The sequence below is a fragment of the Grammomys surdaster genome, unplaced genomic scaffold, assembly GCF_004785775.1.
Source record: "Grammomys surdaster isolate TR1022 unplaced genomic scaffold, NIH_TR_1.0 65, whole genome shotgun sequence".
Taxonomy (NCBI): domain Eukaryota; kingdom Metazoa; phylum Chordata; class Mammalia; order Rodentia; family Muridae; genus Grammomys; species Grammomys surdaster.
The window spans coordinates 18,501,889-18,517,038 of record NW_021604567.1 but is presented as its reverse complement, the minus strand read 5'-3'; the positions used below and the strand labels follow the sequence as shown (position 1 = coordinate 18,517,038).

General features: G+C 45.0%; 1 protein-coding gene across 4 annotated transcripts in view; it reads right to left on the bottom strand.

The window, feature by feature from the left end:
• Window positions 1-15,150, bottom strand: part of Farp1 (FERM, ARH/RhoGEF and pleckstrin domain protein 1) — a 246,828-nt gene that overhangs the window by 74,344 nt on the left and 157,334 nt on the right. The window lies entirely within an intron of this gene.

Genomic DNA, 15,150 nt, shown 5'->3' with positions numbered 1-15,150 from the left:
AAGTTCAATTCCCAGGTACACGAGGTGGAAGAGACTGGAATGATATGGGAAATACCCACTTAGAATCATGCCCCAGTTTCTCTTTACAATTCCATGGCTTCCTAAGGTCTTGCTGCTATGATGGATCAAACTCTACCACACGCATCAAACCTTGGGAGGCAAAAGTCACTGGTTTTATATTTCCATTACTTTCCAATACTCATGTAACAGTTAAGGAGCTAACTAACTCATGATATTGAATGACGGTGAGGGTTGAGACCTGACAGGTACAATGAGTGTGCCCATTAGCCTGTCCCCGTGCGGCTGCAGGGGCCAATAAAGATGGTTCACAGTGGGGTAATTCTGCACTTTCCTTCCTCTAACACACACCGATTTATGGTCCCAGAGCTGTCATCATGGCCATCTGGAAGGTATCCACAGCTACCTCCGGGTGTACATCTTCTGTGGACAATCTCAGCTCACTGGGCTGTGTCCCTGGGTCACATGCACAGGCGGCAGGAGTGAGCTGTGACTACCAGAAATCTCCCTTGTGCCCAATACAAAGCATACTCAAGCCCACACGTGCTTATCCAAAGGACGGGACATAAGAGAGGACCATGAACTACAGGGTCACCAACCCTGTTTTCTGCCACTGTGTTTCTGTTATCTGGCTGTTTCTGATATGCTGCTGTATGCATATGGCCAATTCCCAGGTAGGCTAACAGACAGGGACAAGGACATGCTTAGACTAATTCTTGGTTCTAGGTTCATTTTTCTCACACGAGCATGCAAGAAGCTGCATGACTAAGCTCATGGGTTGTCACTTTTTGCTGGAGCCTTCTTTCCTTCAGTAACTCCAGCAAAATTCAAACACCTCAACAGAAACATTATTTTAAAAACAGACCATGGTGTAAGAAGTTGTGGAAGAATTCCTATACCACACAGTGTCTCTGTTTTCTTTCTTTCTTCCCCTTTTTAAAAACAGTGACTACAGTCCAGTTTCACAACCTCCGACACTGTCTGCTTGTTTTAGGAGTAGCCAATTTTCTGCCCAGCTGCCAGGCACTCACATTTCCCAAAGAATTCCTGGAACTAAGGGAATCTCATCACTTCAGCTAGGTTTACAGAGTCTGAGAAATGAGACTTCACAGTTCAACACCAGACATTTAAATAAGCAGAGAAAAGTCAATATACAATGGATGTCTTTATGGACAAGGGTATTAGACTAAACACGTCATAAGAGACGTGGGGGAGAGTTAGCATGAACTTGAATCTTCCACTGAGTCAGTACAGGTTTCGATGTGCCCGGCTAACTTCAAGGTCCTAAACCTAGGCTGTGCTGGGTCTTGCAGCCCTCAGACTTACCTCTGCCTTGCAAATACCTGTGACCTGTCACAGAACAGCACAACAACCGACTGTCTGACTGGGGTGGGTTGTATATAAATTACCAGAACCTAGTTAACAGTGACAAAGTGGATCTCATTTCTTAAAAACGTTCTGAAAATTTATTCTTTCGTGCACATTTACATGAACTGTGTTTTCTATGGTACTGGATTGCTATTTAACACGGAGATGTTGACACAGAGTTTGGGTGAGTGCTTCCTAGCCCCTAAGACCCATCTACAGGATGGCAACTCGGAAGCATTCTGAATTCCCTGTGAATGCTGGCTACACTCACAGTATGGCATGAGAACACTTCTAGAGGCATAAAGACCCGTTACAGGATGGTTTCACAAGGACATGACACTCTGATGTCCTCCAGGAACTCACTGTTAACATTCCAACGAGTATCAGGACACTACAGCCTAAAAAGCTTCCAATGGCAAAGCAGGACACATTCACGGCAAACTGTGACTGTTTATTGAGGAAAAAAAAAAAAGCCACGCTGGGGAGAAGGTTCATCCATACAGCATACACAACCTACATAAAAGCTGGCCGTGATGGCTCACTGGGGATCCTCTGAGCTCACTGGCCGTGTACAATTGGCGCCAATCGTGAGCGCCAGGTTCAGTGAGAGAAAAAAAGAGAAAACAAAAGAGCATTCGAGAAAGAAAACCACATCACACACACACACACACACACACAAATAATCCAATTTGAGTAGTGGTCTGGGGTGTAGCCCAGTTGGTAAATGACTTGTCTAGCATACAAGAAGCCTTCAGTTTAATCCCCAGTGCTTCATTAACTGTGTATGCCTGGAATTCCAGCTCTTGGGAGGAAGGAGGGGAAAGAATATCTTAAGTTCAAGGTTACCTTCAAAGGAGGCAAAGCACAAAGATGGTGAGGAGACATTTAGAAAAGTATTTTCTAAGAGTGGTCTTACTATCGGGTAAAAAATCCATGTACAACAACAGTGACTGAGTAGGACAGGGGCTTGCTATGGATGTTTTGTCTTTTAATTTGTTATACTTTATTTTATGTGTATGCCTGTCCACATGTGCTTGCCTGGTGCCCACGGAAGCCAGAAGAGGGCATCTGGTTCCCTGTAACTGGAATTGAACCCAGGTCCTAAGAACAGCAAGTACTCTTAATCACTGAACCATCTCTCCAGTCTCCTATGGATGTTTTCTTTTAAGATTTATTTATTTTATGTATATGAGTACACTGTAGCTGTCTTCAGATACACCAGAAGAGGGCATCAGATCACATTACAGATGGTTGTGAGCCAACATGTGGTTGTTGGAATTGAACTCAGGACCTGTGGAAGAGCAGCCAGTGCTCCTAACCGCTGAGGCATCTCTTTAGCCCTATGGATGTTTTCTTAAGTATCTCCATGTGCTTGTACTTTTGCAGATCCCCAAGGCTAATATGGCCTATAAAATCTGAATATGGCCAACCCCACATTCAGAATTCTTGATAAATATTCTAGAAGCATTTTCCTTATCAGAGGTCAATGCGTGACTATCATGTTTCATTCTAGAGAACAAATTGGTAATAAATGAAATCACATAATCAAATCTCTTGCTTTTTTTCTTTTTGGCTACTCTTAATTAAGTTCCAAGAGCATTTGAATTTTAATCTATTGCACAAACAAGTTGGTGGACTCCACACTGTGTGTCCCCATGACCTTCTCCATTTTAAATTGGCCTTTCTTGGGCCCTAGAAAATCACATTAGTGGGAAGTTTACATGCTTGGGAAGCAGTCCCTGAATGGCATACAAATTCACAGCCACAGTCTAGCATATAGAAATCTAGGCTCAAGTGGACAGAGCCTAAAGAATGGCATCCAAGGTTGTCCTTTAGCTACATATGTATGTACGTGTGGACACACACACACACACTTGCCTATTCCTTCTCATGGCAGAGTACTTTGAGAATAGAACATCTAGGAAAGCTTAAATGAAACCATCTAAATGGGTCTGGACAGATGAGTTTGCCACATGAACATACACAGATATACAATGTATCTCTCAGCACAAGGGACATATACACAGATATACAATGTATCACTCAGCATAAAGGACATATTTGGCATCATCACAACAGGAAGTCATAACTTTCAGATCTAAAGGATGCAGATTCTACAGTGATGGTGCTAGGTTCTGATGAGGACTGTTCCTGGCTTCAAGGTGACTAGCTGCTCAGAATGTGGTGGAGTAATGAAGAAATACCAAGCAGGCTCAAGAGGGGATGAAGGAGCTCAGCCAGTCAGGTGCCCACTATGCATGGAGAGGGCCCCGGTTCCAATCCCCAGTACTCAAAAAGCCATGCATGGTGATGTGTGCTTGTAATCCTGCTGTTGTAGGGAAAGGAACAAGCAGAGCTCAGGGCTCACTAGCCATTAGCCCACTCAAATCACTGACTGTGGAGACATTCACTAAGAGCTCCTGTCTCAGAAGAATATGTGGAGACACCCAATGATACCCACACACGTGTGGACACACAAGTGAACACATACTACACATGCAAACAAAAATCAGTTTAAAATCAGAAGAAGGCTCTGGTTTTTGACTTTCTTGTAAAGACAGTGGGGTCGGATGAGAACATGCTCATTCAGAATTAATTATTTTTTTATTCCAAATACAGCCACAGACTGCCTTAGGGATTTAACAGGTGAAATATTGTTCAGCCCTACCATATGGAGTCAAGAAAGAATGAGAGATTATTATTCTTACTGTTGTTGTTATTGTTGAGACAAGGTCTCACTTCTATGCAAAAGCTGACCTAAATTCACTCTATAGCCCGCGCTGGTCTTAAAACTTGCAGTTCTCTGGCTTCAGCCTCCAAAACAACTGAACCAGAGATATCAGTTGCTCCTCTGGACAGATGTGATGCTAAAATAGACTTTAAAAAACTGTGCTCACAGCAGCAGGGTTCATATTTGCTACTATTGTTGAATCTCTAGGTTGGGTATCCATCTGAGGTGAAGAGAAAGTCCAGCTGTGGGACCCCAGAATCTTACAGACTTCACCCTACACCTGGAATCTGTACAGATCCTGTGGTTCATCACCATTCCCAGGGAATCAGTGAATATTCAGATAGAGGGTAGAGGGGTGCTCTATTTTAAAGTAGACTCTTAAAGATGTGTGTGTGTGTGTGTGTGTGTGTGTGTGTGTGTGTGTATGTATGTGACATCAGGGGACAGCTTACCATAGACTCAGTTCTCTAATTCCCCCAAGTGGGTTCCAGGGATCAAACTCAGATCAGACTCAGTGGCATGTGTCCTAAGAGCCGAGTGTTCTCTGGTACCACAAAATGAAACTATGATCACAAAATATCTTGCCAAGGGCCTGACATATGTTCTCTTAGTGTCACTGCCACTGTAGAATTGATCACTGACAGGGGAATGGGGTCTGTACTAAAAGTCGTGCTCCTGCCATGTCCCCGGATTCTGAGCCCGGCTCTGACCATAATCTGTCTCTGGGGATAGGACCTATGCATCCGTGCATATATCTGTCTTAGAACTTGGGAGAAAGTGACCTGGCTCAGCACCCCTCTATCTGAATGCTCACTGATTCCCTGGGGACAGTGAAGAGCCATAGGTACAGATTCTAGGTGTAGGGTGAAGTCTAAGAATCTGCAAGATTCTGGGGTCCCACAGCTGGACTTTGTCTCTACCTGAGACTGATACCCAACCTAGAGATTCAACAATAGTAGCACATATGAACCCTGCGGCTGTGGGCACAGTCTAACTCATGGTCCTGCAGAATCTGGAAAGCAAGCCATTCTAGGTACCGAGTGAGGTCACCGGGGCAGGCCCAGATCAGGATGACTTGTCCTCAGATGAAGCTGGGACAGGTGGGGTGAATACCACAAAACAAAGAGGCAAAGACTGAGGGGACATAGCTGCAAGCCATGGGATGGATGCTTGCTATTGAGGACAACACAGGAAACTGGAGGAGGCTGGGCAGGACTCTGCCCAATATCTCAGAGCAAACAGGTCCCTGACACTACTTTGACTGTGGACATGTGGGGACTATTGTTAGCATGCCATCCATTCTGTGGTGTTTTGTCTCTACCAGTCCTAGTAAACTACTAACCACTTTAGGGCCTAGTTCTCAGCCACATGTAGACAGAAGCAGTGCTTGGCACTGTCCCTTTAGGAGCAAGAGATGAGATGGAAATAATGCCTCAAGACAGACTGGGAAAAATTATGGCCTTCAAAAATCCTACAGCTCAGATAAAAGCACGTGGCACACAGGCTCATTGCAGGAGGTCAGCTATTTTCTCTGTGAACCGGTCTCCGTACTTTTACTGTCATTATTCTGTCTGTGAACCATCTTCCATGGTTCAAGATCTTTCTATCTAATCATCTTTTTTGAAAGCTTTGCAACCCAATCTCAGGCCTGAAGCTATGTAAGGTCTCAGCACCTCAGCCTCGTTCCCAGAGCATCCATTCTTCAGCTGGGCCCTCCAGTTCTCTGGCCCCACAGGCCCCAGCTCCTGGGAAGCAGAAGCCACAGAGCAGGAGCCATGGAGGGTACCGACTGAAGAATTCCACAAGAACCCTGGATCTGTGTGTAAGTGCCCATGGTTTTTTTTTTGTTTGTTTTGTTTTCTTTCTAGAAGGATTAGCACAGGCCACTGTCATCCTGGGCTTATTGCAAACTAGAGGAAAATGTCAGACGGGGGCTAAATATAGAAAAGTGAACACCCCGTCTGTTGTCTGCAGACCCCTGCTAAAATGACATACAAAGAATTAAAAAAAAATTTTTTTTAAATAAAGAAAGGGAATGAATTCCTAGAAGAACACAAGAGGAGCAGCAGGTGAGAGATTTCTTCAGAATTCTGGGAGATGACAGAGAGGCAAAGTGAAGTCTAATTACAGAGACGAGGGGGAGGGTCCACGGTGAGAAGCAACCAGAGTAGGCTGGACTCATTTCAGGCTAGCAATAAAAGAGGCTACACTCCAGTAGCAAAGGGTGAAGGTAAATTCTCTTAAAGCTTATGTTCCAGAGAGCCTATAACTTACAAAACGATGACAGCTAAACCCAGGAGGCTGTAGAGGAGGATGGATATTTGGTTTACATGTACGAGCTCTGTAGGTTCTTTGAGTTCTTCAGACTAAACATGGTGAGGAAGAAATAAAAACTTGGGTATAAGAGTTAGAGGGGGGCCGGGCGGTGGTGGCACATGCCTTTAATCCCAGCACTTGGGAGGCAGAGACAGGTGGATTTCTGAGTTCAAGGCCAGCCTGGTCTACAGAGTGAGTTCCAGGACAGCCAGGACTACACAGAGAAACCCTGTCTCTAAAAACAAAAAAAAAAAAAAAAAAAAAAAAAAAAAGTTAGAGGGGAGGGTGATTCTGGGGACTCCCAGCAACAGGTGAGAAAGGAACGCAGGGCAGGGTTAGACTCCAGAGCCTCTGCAACACCTCTGAAATCTGAATCCGAACCCAAGCTCTACACCAGGGACCAAGGAGAATGGAAATTATCTAGTAGGAAAGGAAACAGTCAGGGAAAAAAAATTGTAGCTGTTTCCTACCTGTAAATACCCATGGAGCATCTCCGAATGAATGAAGGAAGCTGACCTCAGGGCAGAAACTTTGAGAGGAAAGAAAGGAAGAGACGGCTCGCAAAGTTCAAAATGGCATGGGGCTTTCAAGACATACGTCAAGAGTACACTATGCTGACCACTCGAGAAGTCCCCAGAGCGTGTCTTGGCGACTATGGCATGGTCACAGAACATCAGAGTACACTCTCCAGCCTGAATGACACACCTCACAACATACTACACTATAAACACAGTATTACGTGGTATGTAGCTGCATATATTTGGCCCACAGCCAAATCCACACAGCGTATACACAGGACCATGGTCTCTGGTTATCGCTAGTACTATGTACTGTACACAATGTCTGGGCTATGCTTTCGTGCTGTGACTGCAGCAGCAGCAGCAGGTTGGTTTACACCAGCATTGTCACAGACCCATGAGGGTAGTGTTGTGGCTACCCCGTCAGAAGGCTCCAGGAATTCTTCAACTCCACTATAATCCCCTAGGGCCACCATGGTGGCCAGAAGTCCACAATGGACATGGTGACATCATATGGTGCATAGCTATCCACTTCAAACCATGACGGGTCTTGACTGCAGTTTTCCCTTTAGGGAACATCTCCTGCATGATTAGACACTTGACATCGGCAGAGATCCACCGTACTTCTCATCTATGCTGCACACGGGGTCATTTCAACACGGAAGGCAACACCATGCCATGGCTGCACTCACGTGAACCAAGCTGTCATGCACCTTAATTTCCTCCTCTGTGACACGGACACCATGACTGACCTCCTCCACAGGGCTGAGGACTCTGGACACTCTAAACATTAGAGGGGCAAGCACAACTCAGTTAACTCTCTCCAGTCTCAGCCATATCAATGGTGACCATAACGCTACGGGGATGGGGGTGAAGGTGACGAACAACTCAAAAAGCAAAGAGCTGTCCGGTACCCTGGACAAAAAACAGCGTGCTCACCATAGACAGGAAGTAAAACTTTACACCTCAGCTCTCAGGAGCTGGAACAAAGCTTTCATTCTGGACGAATTTAGCTAAATGTTTAGGCCTGCCCATTAGTCTACGCACAAATGCTGCCATTCTCCCCTGTGTAGAAGCTCTGGGGTGGCCACGCTGCCTGCAAGGACACACTGTCTCCTTGTTTCCCTCGGCACTGAGCCTTGGTGTTGGGAACACTCATTAAACACACATCAGATTAGGTTTCAGGGAGCCCCAGCCTCCAGGACAGGAGAGAATGGGTCCTTTCAGCCTCCCTGTAATTCATGGACCATGTAACCAGTGTCCTGAGCACAGAACTCCCTTCTTCCTGCATTCCAGAGCTGTGTGTACTGTGTACTGTGTACTGTGTGTGTGTGTGTGTGTGTGTAGGTGTGGGGGATTTCTGCTGCTCTCTTGAAAACATGTTTAAAAAGTGGGTCAGAGAGAAAATCCAGTCTTTTGGGCTATTGTTAGTCTGTTCCTGACATGAGGGTCTTGTCCTTGTAGTAGTAAGAAATTCTAAATTTCATTAACATAAAAAGATCTAAGCCTTCATCTAATAGGCAGGGAACAAAACAGCACATCAAGAATGAGTGAAACAAAGAAAAACCAGGTTGCAGCCACAGAAGAAAAGGCACTGAGGAAGAGGTTTCCCAACCTGAAAACCTCTTGACTGCTTCTTAGGGTGTACCTACTCTCTTCCAGTTCAGTGGTCTAAGTCACAAAAATGCACCTAGCCTAAGAACCCAAGTTTTCTCAGGAGGATTTGGGAGTAACACCTGATATTACATGACATTCAAAAATCACTGTTCTGAAGAAAGGTGCGAAGTGGCTGTTTATCTGAGTGGAAGTGGGGGCATCGTAGAGCGTCAACAGTGTAAGCCATTGATGCTGCCGGGATCTCGTCTTCCCTCACATGCTGCTATGTGACCTTGGCTTCCAGCCTTCCCCCAGGAGTCAGTCTCTAAAGACATTAGTTTGAAGTCAGATTCTTCTGTCCACAGGTGCTTTCTATGACTGTGTGGTTCTGCGTGGTTTTAGCTGGTTGGTGGTGAGAAAAGGAGCATTTTGTCAACCCTGAAAAAGGGCTTTAAAGTCCTTTTTATGCAAAGTCTCTTTCAATTTCAAATTACATAAAAAGGAAAAATTAAAAAAAAAATCACATGAGTTGGAGTCTGGAGAGGCAACATATTAATTATCAGTACTTCCTGTTCTTCCAGATGGTTCCCAGAATTCACCCACATTCTTCCTTTTTTTTTCTTTTTTTTGGTTTTTGGTTTTTTTTAAGGTTTATTTATTTATTTATTTATTACATGTATGTGAGTACACTGTCGCTCTCTTCAGACACGCCAGAAGAGGCCACTGATCCCATTACAGATGGTTGTGAGCCACCATGTGGTTGCTGGGAATTGAACTCAGAACCTCTGGAAGAGCAGTCGGTGCTTTTAACCGCTGAGCCATCTCTCCAGCTCATGGCATCCATTCTCTCACATACATTCACATACATTTTTTAAAAAAAAATAAAATAAAATAAATCACTACACGCCTGTAATGGCAGCTCTCAGAGGAGTCTGAGGCAGGAGGATTGCAAATATGAAGCCGGCCTGGGTTACGTAGCCAGATCCATTATAAAACAAATCTCATTGCTTTGAAATCTTAGGAAAAGATTTTATATGACTAGAAATAACTGATTAACCTATTGATTTCAGTATGTACTTGAACAAACAAACCTGGGCTGGTTAGTTCTTGTCAACTTGACACAAACCTAGATACACCTGGGAAGAAGAATCTTGATTGTAAAAATAATAACAATAATAATAATGTCTCAGTAAGGCTGACTGGCAGACAAGTCTGTGGGACATTTTCATGATTAATACATGATGTGGAAGAGGTCATGTAATGACCCCCTTGGCCAGGTGGTCCTGGGTTCTATAAGAAAGCAGGCTGAGCAAGCCATGAGGAGCAAGCCAGTAAGCAGCATCCCCCTGTGACCTCCACATCGGCTTTTGCCTCCAGGCTCCCGCCCTGCCCTCCTTTCATGATGAACAGTGTCGTGGAACCGTTCTTTCCCAAGTTGCTTTTGGTCATGGTGTCTTACCACGGCAACAGTAGCCTTAACTAGGACAAAATCCTAGTGATTTTACTCAGAAAAAGAAACAACGGCATATTGATTGGAAAGAATGATGGAGGTGATCTTGCCCGGTAAAACTAGAGGAAAATGGAGGGAGAAAAGGAGACAGTGGCTGTTTAAAACGCATCTATACCTAGACCGTCTTGCAGGCTGCGTCTTCAGGCTGACCCACATATGTTCCATGGGACTGGAGAACTGGGACCCTGAGACTAACCTATGGTACTCTTCTGGGTTATTTCTGAGTGGCTGTGTGAGTGTTTTTTTCCCACCAATCTCCCTTCCCAACTTTGCCCACACTACGCTCTACCCCTATGTCACCGTGTGACAAATCACATAAACTATTCCCAAACTGCTTTCCAAGCCAGCATCCTCAGAGACTAGCATCTCAGCTAAGCTACATCCCTCACGACTGGACGAAGGGCTGGCGCTCCACCACCCCACTGAGCTACATATAACCCTTCCTCCTCTTGCTCACCTGTCCCAGCCACCCGCGCTGCTCTCTGGGGAACACCAGACATTCACGTATCTCAGGGCCTATGCACAGGCGGGAGCACCTGCTCCCTCTCATTTCCCATGGTTCCTCTCCTCACTTTCTTATCTTTGCCTGTGTCTGCTTTCCGACACGGCTGACACACATCACGTTAAACTTCAGTTGTGCCTGCCCCTCCCCCACCTCAGTTACTATGCCCTGTTTCTGCTTACACACCACTCACCACCTCTCAGCAACACACCCCCTAGTGTTCCACGCTCACCACCACCTCCCTCTGCTGGCGTGTACTGGCCACCGGAATGAGGAACCCTGTCTGGTTTGTTTCTTGAAGGTGGTTCTCATAGAGAAGTGTGTCTGAGGTGGTAATTTCCATAATGAAACCACAATGGCGTAATCTTTAAACAGGAACCACTATAAAACACTCTCAAAAGTTTACACCTTCTAAAAATTGTACATGCACACTATGAATAAAAGGCCCACTACAGGTGAAATGTTAAAAAATTATAGACTCCAGGATCACAGCTTTCCCTTCTTGTCTCAGTGCTGGGGGTGTGGGTAGAGTCCCAGACCACGCACATGCTAAGCACACGCTCTGCCACTGAATTACACACCTAGTCTTCAAGCTCAGCATTCAAACGATGAAGAAATATGTTCAGTAGTACTACAGCCAGCCAGCTGGCCACACGACACCTGCTTGCATAGTCACCTACCTGTAAGAGGATCCACCTTCTATGGACAGCAGGCCACAGCCCCATGAGCAACCAAGTCTCTCTACCTTACCCTCGGTAGTTCTATGAAAAGACCCAGAACACGGCTGGCTGTATGGGACTAGGGCTTTCAGGATTTGAACAACTGAGTCTTTTCTTACCTTCGTTGTTATTTTGTGACTGTTTCAACAGAGTGAAGAGAGGGCTTTGAAAAAAAAATCTATAAACGTTATAAATATTTATGTCATATATGTGAAGATAAACATTTAGCATACGTCTCATGATTCCACTAAAAATCCATCTTCAGACATGATTCACATATTCCTTATTAATGTTATAATCTATGACTTTCCTCGGGTTAGATTTTTTAATTTTTGAGAATTTCATCCATAACTAATGCTGTATTACACCATTTCTACCCTCTCTCTCCCCCTTCGGTTCTTCTCAGATCTGTACACCTCCCAAATCATGACCTCTTCTATTACTATATTAACATACGTATGTACACACACACACACACACACACACACACGCCAGGGACCTCGTTCATTCTATGCTACTCCATACTAGTTTGTAGCTCCAGGCTTAGTCACCTTAATGGCACTGCCCTATGTGTGACATAAACACAACTCATGGCGGCCAAAACACTAGGGACCAATGGAAGACAAGACACAAAACACCAGGACTACGGTTTACACTTTTCCATGGAATCCTACCCAAACAAACTACACTCGGCAGCATGAGCCGCCCACAGTGACCCGATAGCAGCACTTCCTCAAAGGCTGTGTTGGAAAACAGAGTGTTTCAGAGAAAATACAGCCAAGTAGGGCTATGAGCTTTGAAAGAAAAAAATTCTCTAAGTCTTCAGTGACTGAACTTTAATCTACAGAGGTGACACATGAGAAGGAATGCAGCCAGTGGGGGGAGAGAGAGGGAGAGAGGGAGAGAGGGAGAGAGGGAGAGAGGGAGAGAGAGAATGCACATGTGTGACTGTGTGTGTGTGTGTGTATGTGTGCTACTAGGATTGGCAGGATCCTCCGCCTACAGTCTGAGTTCATTGAATGTGTTTTATCCAAATGTCACTGGTGGCATCGTGCTCCCAGAAAAAATCAGATTAAAACAACTAAAGAACTATGAGCATGATTCTGAGACAAAGACTCAATCATCTGCTGAAAATTAAACCTGCCGTCGGAAGAATAGTTCACAGAAATCAGCTGAGGCTAAATCTGACTGATTTTGGAAACAAAAGGACTTCATTCTAAAAGCTCTGCTCTGGCTTCCATGCTAGGGTTCTGAGCTTAGCGTGCAAGACGATTTCCACATATTTCACACAGCGATGTTGATTCCAGCTGCACAGACTCGTGGATGCTCTAGTCTATAGAAACCGCAGCCAAGAGTCACGTGCTGTTTTTTCTTCTCCTCCATTGCGTGATGAGGCCAAATTACACTGACAGAGGGGAGAAGCCCCAGCTCGGAGCAAATTCCTGACAGCCGACATCACACAGTGGCTCACAAGGATGGGTGAAGAGAGGAGGGTGCTGTTGAACAGACATGGGGGTACAGAATTGCAGGGTGACAGGGGGCCAGGGAAAAAGACAGCAATGAACACTGTCTCCAAGACTGGGCCTGTGAATAAGAATATTCTTTTAGTGTTATAGGTCAAGAGGCTTTACCAGTTTCTTGGAGTAAGAAATACACAGAAGAAACAAATACAACAGCCTGCAGTCTCGAATCATGCGTGTTACACAGCGGAGTGAGCTGTGTACCCGACACTCCGTTTTCCTTGTCTTTCAAAGCAGCCCTCGATTGATTGATGGACTACCCAATTAAAAACAAATCTAAAACATGTATTATATAGTTTGTAATTCCTTTTTGATTCACCATGTGTGCAAGCCAGTCAGGGTGACCGGAAAGAGCAGTCACGGAACTTGCTTTGCTCCCCCGGCAGGATGGCCCCGTGGCCACTGCAGGTTTGAGCAGGTACAATGCCTAAGCCTCCACTGGTTTCACGAGTTCTGGAATTCTCTGTAGCGTGCAAGACACAACTCTTACCCATCTCCCATTTTATCAAATCCTCGGACACAAACACTTTTTGTACAGAAGCTCCAAAGGCCAAACAGGACAAGCTATATGCATATGCTAAGATAAATATTATTGGGAAATCTTCAGACTTTGTGGACTTATATGTGCCTGGGTTTACTAATGCCTTTGAAAAATAGTGTGCAATACTGGATTAAGAAAGTGGACCCTGGGGCTGGGGAGGTGCTCAGTGGGTGAAGACCTGAATTTGAATCCAAGGCACCTACATAAGTGTACGGCCAGTCAAGGCCGTACATTCCTGTAACCCCGGGACTGTGCAGTGGAGATAGGCAGATTTTGAGGACTTGCTGACCAGCCTGCTTAGCCCAAGCAGCAGGCTTTGGTTCAACGACAGATCCTATCTTAAGGGACTGAAGCAGACAGCAATAAAGATGCCCTGTCCTACCCTGCACATAGATGCGCATCTGCACAGTCACATACTCCCACCCAGTCACACATTCGATGCAAAAACACTAGCAAACAAACCAAAATGAAGCCTGATTCTGATTTGCTGAGCACAATGGCTGAACAATACAGAGCTTGTCTATTTTTAACCCCACTCCCAAGTCACCCTTGGCTCATCAAAACAAAAAAAAACAAAAAAACAAAAAACAATTAAAAACAACAACAACAAAAAACAAAACAAAAAAAAAAAAAAACCGGCCCATTGCTGTTAACAATGTATCTACAGCTAACACGTTGCCTGGCAGAGCTTCCTCTGCAAGCCAGGAGTCAGGCAGGAGCAGTAACATTAACGACCTTCTTGTATAGACAACCGAGTACCATGAACAGCCTATAAAAAAGAGGTCAGTGACAAAGAGTCTCGAGCCGGTGATTGTATTAATCAAATCAGTGACGCAGGGGCCAGGAAGACAGATGGAACACTGTTGCACGAATGACAGGATGTTTCTAGAAGCACTGCTTTCAATTATCATGGAGAGACACTTGTTGAAATGAAGAAACAAAAGGTTCTTCGATTTGGGCATCAGGTGGAGAAATTATACTATTCATGGTTCATTTCCACAAATCTTCCTTGAATGTTAACTGCTGTCCTGCAGGGAAGGAACGTCTGGATGGTTTTCACAGCATCCTCTTCCTGTTTTCTATCTTAGGAAAGTTCAACTTGTTTATTTTTGCCTCAGGAAAGAGTGTCTTGGAGGAGCCAATAAACAAAGCCCCAATGCCCATCAACAAGAGTTACAAGGCAGCTAAGGTGAGCCAACAGGTCTGTATGACATCTAATGGCAAACTTTTTTAATTCTAAAGACACTAGGTGTGTGTATGGGGAGGGAGAAGGGGGCTCTGCAAGGATACCATTCAAAGTGTAACTTTACAGTAAATGTCAAATCATTACCTAACAGTTGACAGGTTATCAAAGTGAGGTGTGGTAAGAGCCTACAAAGGCCCAAATCCATGTGAACACTTTAATGCCAGGGGTACCCACTACACAGTAACAGTCACGTGAGTGACAGAGGGGAGAAGAGGGGCAGGAAGGACCCTATCTTGTTTGCTCCTACTGCCAAATCCCTCGGACAGACTACCGCACTCCAAGGTTTCCTGCCTCGTGAAAAATGGGACTGCCTTCATGAGAGATCGATGCTAAAGTAACTCCAGCTGATCTCCTGTCTCAGGAACTCAGGATGTAAATTAAAAGACAAAGCAAAGCAGGAGTCATCTGGCACAGAGAAGCCATTTTTGCAGCTGGGCATTGTATAAAATCCAATATACAAATTGTTGGCATTTGGTCTAGGCTCCACCCCACAGTTACCTGGCAACAGGCAGGTGTGCCTGACACACTATAAAAGGGACGGCTTGCCCCCTCCTCACTCTCTTGC